Raw genomic sequence first — 8,996 nt, 5'->3', positions numbered from 1 at the left:
TTAGCAATTTTCACATAGTAGATTTTTTCTGGTCCGTGCTTTTCCTCCAATTGGGGAGTCTTCTAAGTAAATTCTTGTATTCTTAGATTTACTGCTTTCTTTTAAATTTCTCTATTATTTTCTATTTATTTTCTATGATAGAAGTGAGAGGTTTTTGTTGAAAATAGGGTTTTTACCCTAGGGGTATTTTTGTAATTGTCTCTCACCCTAGGGCTCTCTATTGTCTATTTATTCACCCTATTCTCTTGTATTCAGCGTATCAATTAAAAATAATAAGAAAAGATCTATATCGTGGTTTTTCTCCCTGTTCTAGGGTTTCCACGTAAACTGTGTGTTGGTTTCTCTCCTTTCTTATTTTCATCATGGTATCAGAGCAAGGGGAGGAAACCCTAGCCATTATGGAAGAGAACCATCCACAGTTGCCTTCAGCTGGTGGATCTTCGAGTTTTGATATGAAAACTGCTATACGGGCCGCTGTGAAGGAGTGTTTTCAAGCTGCCTTACCGGAATTAATCTCTGTCGTCCAGTTGCAATCAACAGAGAGCCGCCGTCAATGGGAGCCGCCTCACCTAACGGAATCCAGTTGGATGTTTGTGCCGCACATGGACAGATCTGAAGAATACGCAAACAGAGTCGATCTGCCTCGTCTCGTGCCGCCATCGACTGATCCGAATCAGATCGGGTACGGTCGCAGCAACAACTTAGACCCACCGCGAGGCGGATCAGATCTGGCTCCAATCAGGGACGTCCGCGTCCACAGCAACCCCTCGGTAGACAGAGTCCCTTCGTCCGTGTCCGATCGCGCCTTTGACCTGCAAATACCCGACGAACAGGCTGGGCGTGCTTTTATCCATCCGGCGTGCCCTAGGGTTTCAGCTTCAACCTGCAAACATTTAACGACCGCGCTGGCGTACCCTAGGGTTTCCGCTTCAGATCCGGCGAACCCACCCATCCGGAAAGGAGAACTAGACCTCTCCGATTCTGCTCTAGGCGCGTTCGACCAGCGACAGATCGGCAACCACCTCGAGCAACACAACCAGCCGAGATCCTCTTACCTGCCCGCGATCTCTCAACCGGCGACCATCTTCTCGCTGGCAACATGTGGTCAGTCAACAATGGCAGCCCAGTTTCCAGCCACTTGTAGTTCGGTCCATTACTCAGACGATGTGAGACAACAGTTGGCCTCTCTGCACCAGCAAATTTCAGATCTAGATACAATGCTTGGCACAAATCCCCAATAACCTGTTTGTCCAGAGAATCTGGTAAACTCGTTCTCTATTTTGCCCAATACAACTTACTTAACTGGTTCAATGGGAAATTCTGCAGGAATTCTGGTCGAAGAAAAACTAAATGGGGAGAATTATTTCTCATAGTCCCAGTCGATTAGAGTGGCCCTAGAAGGCAGGCACAAATTTGAGTATCGACAAGAGAAATTCTTAAACCTATCCCAGATGATCCTCAAGAAAGAATCTGGAAAGGGGAGGATTCTCTATTACGGTCTGTTCTTATCAACAGTATGGAGCCCTAGATTAGTCGACCCTTACTATATGCAGTTGATTGGCCGACCCTTACTATATGCAGCAACTGCTAGAGATATCTGGCAGGCAGCCAGGGACTTGTACTCGAAACGACAGAATGCATCCCAGTTGTACACATTACACAAACAGGTCCATGAATGCAAGTAAGGGACCATGGACGTTACTTCCTACTTCAATAAACTGTCAGTGTTTTGGCAAGAGATGGATCTGTTCCGGGAGATTGTTTGAAACTGCGCACAGGATAGGGCACAATATTTGAAACTTGAAGAGGCAGATCGGGTTTATGTCTTTCTGGCTGGATTGAACCCAAAATTTGACAGTGTTCGGAATCGCATATTGGGTCAACGACCTACCTCGTCTCTCAGAGAGGTGTGTTCAGAGATTCGATTAGAAGAAAATCGATCATAGGCTATTAACAATCCTGTGGCAGCCTCCATTGATGTATCAGCCTTTATTTCAAAGGCGTCCAGTTCCGACAATGATAAAAAACCCACACCTATCTGTGAGCATTGTAAGAAGTCGTGGCATATGAAAGACCAATATTGGAAGCTGCACGGCAGGCCCCCAAACAGTAAGAAATGACAGTCACATGACAGATCAAACTCCGGGCGTGCTCTTGTATGTGATTCAGTTACTGAGAATACACAGTCAGTCCTCAGCCGATAGTAAGACTAATTTGAATGCTATCGGTGTAAATGCCATTGCTCAATCAGGTACATTCCCATCTTTTGGCCTTATTAGCATTAATGGCAAGAAACCCTAGATCGTAGATTCAGGGGCCACAGATCATCTCACTAGTTCTTTAGAGTTGTTTGTTTCTTACTATCTGAGTGCGGGGAATGAATGTATCAGAATTGTAGACGGGTCTTTTGCCCAGGTTGTAGGGAAAGGGAATACCTCCCCGTTTGATGGTTTAGTATTACGTGATACACTTCATGTGCCTAGAATCTCATATAATCTTTTATCGGTCAGTAAAATTACAAGAGATCTGAACTGTAAGGCTATTTTCTCACCAGATTCTGTTGTGTTTCAAGATCAGAAGTCAGGGATGACGATTAGCACTGCCCGGCATGATAGGGGGCTTTACTTCCTTTCTGACGATGCTTCTTCTAGGGAGGATCATAGAACTGGTTTTATGACTTTAAAATTTTCTACTTCCGAAAATGACTTTATGTTATAGCATTATCGTTTAGGACATCCAAACTTTCAGTATATGAAATATTTATTTCTGCATTTATTTCGCAATATTAATATAGAGTCTCTAACTTGTGATGTATGTATTTGTGCCAAACAAAGTCGTATTCCGTTTCGTTCTCAACCTTATAAGCCGTCTAGTCCCTTCTCCCTCATTCATAGTGATGTCTGGGGACCATCACCGACTACTACCTCCACTGGTAAACGTTGGTTCGTCACCTTTATAGACGACCATACACGCCTCACTTGGGTGTTCTTACTTGCTAATAAGTCAGAGGTGTTTTCTATCTTAAACAATTTTATACCATGGTTGAAACCCAATTCCATGTCAAGATTGGGATTTTAAGAAGTGATAATGGACGAGAATTCTTTAACACCTCTTTCCATGACTTTCTTGTGTCAAAGGGAATAGTCTACCAGAGTTCGTGTGCTTATACTCCCCAAGAAAATGGAGTATCCGAGCGTAAAAATCGCCATCTGGTAGAGGTTGCCCGGACTTTAATATTGTCCGCCACTCTTCCGTCCTACCTGTGGGGGGATGCCATTCTTACAGTGGTTCACCTCATCAACCGTATGCCTTCTCGTGTTCTTGACTTTCATAATCCCTTGGACTTTTTCAAAGAATCCTTTCAGACTACTCACCTGATTTCTGATGTACCTCTCCGTGTCTTTGGCTGTGTCGCATTTGTCCACTCTCATGGCCCAAATCGCACAAAATTCCACCCTCGTGCTAAAAAATGTGTTTTTGTTGGGTACCCTCTTCACCAACGTGGGTATAAGTGCTATCATCCGTCCTCTCGAAAATATTTTGTCTCCATGGACATTACTTTCATTGAAGACCAACCTTTCTTCCCCGTTAGTCATCTTCAGGGGGGAGAGCTTAAGTGAAGAGCCTAACTGGTCCACCTATGATATTCCCTCAGGGGATTCCACCTTGATTCCTTCTCCTAGTTCTGAAAAAGCCTGTCTTGTCCTCCCTACCAACCAGATTCTTTGGATAACCTACTATAGGAAGAATTGTCGTCTGTTAATCAGCCGGCTCCGATCCATGAATCAGACCCTGCATTTGGTTCAGGTACGTGTATTCCTGAAACTAATGATGTTGATATATGTATGAAGACTGACAAGTGCAGGGAAGATAAGGATGAAGGAGGTGGAGGTGGCAATATTGAATATATGACAGATGAGGAAACAGTTGAGAGTGATAACAGTAAAGAGAAAAGTCCTGTTGTTGACAAGGAAGTGGAAGATACTACTAAAATTCTTGATTTACAAGTGACCAGTCATGCTGAGAAACCAAGAGAGGTGGAAAATCATGATGCCTTTCTCGATCTTCCAATAGCACTAAGGAAAGGTACTCCTTCATGCACAAAATATTCTATGCACAACTACATGACATATAATAATTTGTCTCTCGAATTTAAAACTTTCACTACCAGCTTGGACACTATCATGGTCCCAAGCAGTATTCGTGAAGCAATGGAAAACTCTGAATGGAAAATGGCTGTTATGGAAGAAATGAGGGTGCTTGAGAAAAATGGTACATGGGAACAGATGCCTTCACCTGAAGAGCACAAGACAATTGGATGCAAATGGGTATTCACCGTAAAATACAAATCAGATGAGACGATTGATCGATATAAGACCAGACTGGTTGCTAAAGGTTTCACCCAGACTTACGAAGTTGATTACTTTGAAACGTTCTCTCCCGTTGCCAAACTCAACACTATTCAGGTTTTGTTGCCAATTGCTGTAAACAAAGATTGGCAACTGCATCAGTTGGACGTTAAAAATGCGTTCCTTAATGGAGAACTTGAAGAAGAAGTCTATATGAGTCCTCCTCCTGGATTCGAGAATCAGTTCAAACACAGAGTTTGTAGACTGAAAAAGTTCTTATATGGACTAAAATAGTCCCCAAGAGCTTGGTTTGATAGGTTCACCACATTTGTTAAAGCAGAGGGGTACAACCAAGGGCACTCAGATCATACACTATTTACGAAACGGTCCGATTCCGAGAAGATTGTCGTCTTCATAGTGTATGTTGGTGATATTGTTCTATCCAGCGATGATGAGAATGAAATTATGAGGCTTAAAATGAGAATTGCCAGAGAATTTGAGATTAAGGACCTTGGTAAGCTGAGATACTTCCTGGGAATGGAGGTGGCCCGATCAAGATAAGGTATTTCAGTATCGCAAAGGAAATATACACTTCACTTGCTCAAAGAAACAGACATGACTGGCTGTAAACCTACTGACACACCCGTGGAGTATATGCAAAACTTGGTGTTACAAACAACGGAGTTTCTGTTAGCAAGGAAAGGTACCAGAGGTTGGTTGGGAAGTTGATCTACCTGTCCCATACAAGACCAAATATTTCATATGCAGTAAGCATGGTAAGCCAATTTATGCAAGCTCCTTATGAGGAATATATTAATGCAGTTGAGCGTATTCTTCGGTACTTGAAGGGGACCCCTGGTAAGGGTCTAATGTTCAGGAAGTCTGGAAAAAGGACTATTGAAGCATACACAAATTCTGATTGGGCAGGCTTTGTCGTTAATAGAAAATCGACCTCTGGATATTGCACCTTTGTCTGGAGTAACCTTGTCACCTGGCGAAGTAAGAAACAGGGAGTGGTGGCTAGGAGTAGTGCTGAAGCTGAGTACAGGGCAATGAGTTTAGGGATATGTGAAGAAATCTGGTTAAATAAGGTGCTGACTGATATTTACCAAGACAGGGATCTTCCAATGAAGTTGTTTTGTGATAATAAAGCTACAATAAGCATCGCAGACAACCTAGTTCAGAATGACAGAACCAAACATGTAGAGATCGACAGATACTTCATTAAAGAAAGACTGGATAATGGGAGAATTTGTATCCCCTATATCCCCTCAAATCAACAAGTGGCAGATGTTCTCACCAAGGGGCTACTGAGACCTAATTTTGACTGTTGTCTTAGCAAGTTGGGTCTTATTGATATTTATGCACCAACTTGAGGGGGAGTGTTGAAAATAGGGTTTTTACCCTAGGGGTATTTTTGTAATTGTCTCTCACCCTAGGGCTCTCTACTGTCTATTTATTCACCCTGTTCTCTTGTATGTGTATCAATTAAAAATAATAAGAAAAGTTCTATATCGTGGCTTTTCTCCCTGTTCTAGGGTTTTCACATAAACTGTGTGTTGGTTTCTCTCCTTTCTTATTTTCATCAATTTTTCTCAACCGTATCCACTATTGCTTCAATAACTACTACAATCGCTGCACTTCTGCAAAGAATTTTTCTGATTAACCTACATTGGCTCCCAAGAAAATTCTACAAAGAAGAATGAGAGACCTATTTTTATTCATTGTGGCATCCAAAGTCACACCTGATTATAAATTACATGAATACTTTCCTTAATATCGTGATAGAATAATAATTCTACCACTTGACCTATAAGTTCTTTTTCAATTTTAGCTCCTTCTGTCTCATGCTTTCTACTAACGTTTTTAATCTAAATTATATTATGCTTTGGCATCGCCATCAATGGATATCTCATCCAACATTATTTACTCTTTGATACATATTAGTATCATTGAAAGTTTAATGTTCCATCCATCATATAACTAAAACTTTATAAGAAATTAATTAAACACAAAAAGCAAAAGTTTAAAAATTTATTAGACACTTGCAAGTAGATAACAAATAGACACAAGTTTTAAAACTATGATAGCTAAGGCCCTGTTTGATAAAACATTTGAAAGCAAAAGATTCAATGAAAACACAATTGTATTTCATATTTTTAGATATATGTTTTGTAGCAGATTCATAAGTTGGATTTTAATTTAGTCAGTTGTTTAAAATGTGTTTGATACTATGTATTTATAAATCATTAAACTAGCTATAGTTACCAATATTTAATGTAATCATGGGTAGAGCCACTGAGGGGTCATGCCCCCAATTTATCTGTCTTTTGTATTTTCAATATAAATTATAAAATTATATATATATTTATGAAAGTTAAAGTTGAGTAACAAAAATAGAGCTAGCTTGTTGTCGTGTGGTGTTGTTTGATGGCAGACATTTTATTTCACATTTTTATTTGAGTTTTTACCCAGATTTTTCGTCTCTGATGGATTTTTAAAGCCCAAGTTGTGTAAAGAATAATAAAGAAAAGTAGGTCAAACAATATGATATTTAGGATATAATAATGTATCATTTTTTAATAAAAAATCAAACAATATTTTTTTATCGGCAACAAGATTGGACCGTTTATAAATTTTATTTCCTTTTTTTTTTTCGAAATTCATTTTTCAATCTCAAGAACATTCGATTAAAAGGGTATCGTTCATTTTTTGCACATAATTTTTATATTCATATTACACTTTACATATTTTTGTTTATTTTCATATTATTTTTACATTCACATTTACTCGTATAGGTTCTTTAAATTAATTTCAAAGTTTAAGCAAGAGGATTATTTACTGCCACTCGTTTAGATATACAAACTTGACAAATAAGTTTTAAAATCTTAGACTTTATGTTTTTATGCCTTTAAATCTATATAATAGAATGTGATATTCTTATTATTAGTATTTTGTAGAATTAATTTAGAATTAATATGGAGTGATATTATAAACGAAAAACGACAATAGAGAATGTAGAGGTATCATCTGCAAATAAAAAAAAATGTTTTAGATTTTGATCGATTTTATACAGATGTCAATCTAGAAAAAATACCTGCACATCTTGGTCTAAGAACCAAAATTATTATTATTATATTTATAGTATTCGAGATCCAGTTCATAAAACATATTTACTAAAAGGTCATAGTCAGCTAGGAGTATTTATGGTTCAGTTTGGTTCGGTTTGCGGCTCAAACCGAACCGAACCGCAAATTTAAAAAGTGTATTTTCTGAAACTGAACGGAACCGCATATTCAGTTCAATTTCACTGTGTTTTTCATTTTTTTAATTTTTTATGCCTTTTCATATTTTCTAAATTATAAGCGATTTGATTCAGTTTCTATTTTTGTTTTTATGCTTTTTCATATTTTTTAAATTATATATATTGTTTTTTAATATATTTATTTAAAAAGCGGTTTGGTTCAGTTTCAAATCGATTTTTAAATTTGAAACCGAACCGAACTGCAATAATTCGGTTTGAAAATATATCAAACCGAACCGGACAACATTAATTCAGTTTCGGTTCGGTTTAGCATTCGGTTTGATTTTAACGATTTCAATGATCACTCCTATTGTCAGCCTCGAAATCATACTTTTCCACTTAAGAATTTTGGTATAAAGTCAAGACGATTTAAAATATATTGGTTAAGTGAATATTTTAATTAGTTAGAATATAGCATTTCATGAGATGCAGCATTTTATTTATGTTGCTATCTATTCAAATCAAAAGTAAGTGAAAAATCAGGATTGATTTCAAAACATGAAGACAAGTGAAAAATCAAGATTGATTTCAAAACATGAAGACTTGTAGACGACAATTGTAATGTAATAAATTAGTTTTATAACTCATTTGTAGATTTTTTTTTTTTTTTTTTTTTACATTCTTTTATAGATTTTTTTTGTTAGACTTGTACATATAATGCTTTGCTATATAAAATTCAATAAACTATTATTAATTATTTATGAATATGATTTAAGTTAAAAAATTTATGTAATTATTATTTGTAATATTATATAGTTTATAATACATTACATAATACATATTATTTTTTATAAAAACCTAATTGAGTTTACAATATGATATATTGTATTTCTAAATATTTTTACCTTCATTTAATATAATTTTGTATTTTAAAATTTAAAATAAAAAATGGATGTAATGAAAACATAATAATGTTGTGGTAAGATTTTTCACTATTTATATCACAGAATTCGAAGATATTTTTCATAAACAAAATCTAGATTGTCCGCGAAACACATATTTGCATAATCAGTGAATCTGAAAACATAAAACAGAATCTAAATTCTCTATCAAACAAATCCTAAATTTACCACCGTTTTATGAACTATGAGGTCAAGTTATTTCAAATAAATAAATCAATATTTTGAGTTTCCTTTTTCTCATTCCAAAAAAAGAGAAAGAGAGGGAGAGAGATAGGAAAAAAAAAAACAACTAACTTTTTTTTTTCCCTTCTTTAGTGCTAGTGTAACCCACATTTGTTCTAGTGGGAAAAAAAACCACTTGAGCCAAAAGAATTCTACTACAGAAAAAGAACATTTGAGCCCAAGGGAAATTTTTAATGGTGGTCTTGAAAAATGTACATA

Source organism: Benincasa hispida, chromosome 7, assembly GCF_027475165.1.
Source record: "Benincasa hispida cultivar pf3 chromosome 7, pf3_genome.v1.1, whole genome shotgun sequence".
Taxonomy (NCBI): Eukaryota; Viridiplantae; Streptophyta; class Magnoliopsida; order Cucurbitales; family Cucurbitaceae; genus Benincasa; species Benincasa hispida.
The sequence above is the reverse complement of the archived record's forward strand: the minus strand, read 5'-3'. Positions refer to the sequence as shown.